The sequence below is a fragment of the Pteropus alecto genome, unplaced genomic scaffold (assembly GCF_000325575.1).
Source record: "Pteropus alecto unplaced genomic scaffold, ASM32557v1 scaffold239, whole genome shotgun sequence".
Taxonomy (NCBI): Eukaryota; Metazoa; Chordata; class Mammalia; order Chiroptera; family Pteropodidae; genus Pteropus; species Pteropus alecto.
In genome coordinates, this window is record NW_006494613.1 from 9367908 (window position 1) to 9368773 (window position 866).

The following is an 866-nucleotide window of genomic DNA, read 5'->3' on the forward strand; positions in this document are numbered from 1 at the left end:
CAATTTTTCTTTCACTAAGTGTATACACAGCTTTGGAAAGAACACATGGACCGCAAGGAGAAGAGAGGGAATATCTATAGTGGCTATTAGAGCAACAAAACTAATTCTGGCAACAGATAGGATGATTATAGCTTGACAGGCCTTGCAACTCGGTTACTGTATCTTTGTGGATAAGATGCAGAAACACACTAGATGCTAGTAAAGGAGTTTGGATTGAAGAACAGGTGATTGCTGGTTAATGAATCATTGTCTACTACAATAAAGACTTGAACAATGTTTTAGAGCTCTGTTCTTTAAAAAAAGTTCTATTCAATGGCTCTTTTGAGCACACAGAAGTCATGGTCATCTTATTTGAGAGTGACACAAATCTAGATGGGTAGTTAATTTATTGCATGCAAAATTTGACTTCTAAATATCTTGCTAAAAGTCTACGGCCATGTTACCCTGAACAAGCCCAATCCCATCTGATCTCAGAAGCTAAGGAGGGTCGGGCCTGGTTAGTATTTGTATGGGAGACCATCTAGGAAGACCAGGGGCTGTAGGTGTAAAAAATCAATCAATCAATCAATCAATCAATCAATATCTTGCTAAAGATAAACGAATGGGACTACATCAAACTGAAAAGCTTCTCCTCAGCAAAAGAAATTGTCAACTAGGTAAAAAGACAACAGTCTGAATGGGAAAATATATTTGTAAGCAATGCCTCCAATAAGGGCCTAATATCCAAAATATACAAAGAACTCATATGACTCGATAACAACAACAACAAAAAGATTCAATTAAAAGATGGTCAGAGGACCTGAATAGACACTTTTCCTAGAGGACATACAAATGGCCAACAAATATATGAAAAGATGCTCAACATT

The 866-nt window shown here is 36.8% G+C and overlaps 1 pseudogene; it reads left to right on the plus strand.

Annotated features, from left to right (window-relative positions):
* Positions 1-426: 426 nt before the first annotated feature.
* On the plus strand, positions 427-545 carry LOC112474497 (annotated as a pseudogene).
* Positions 546-866: the final 321 nt, after the last annotated feature.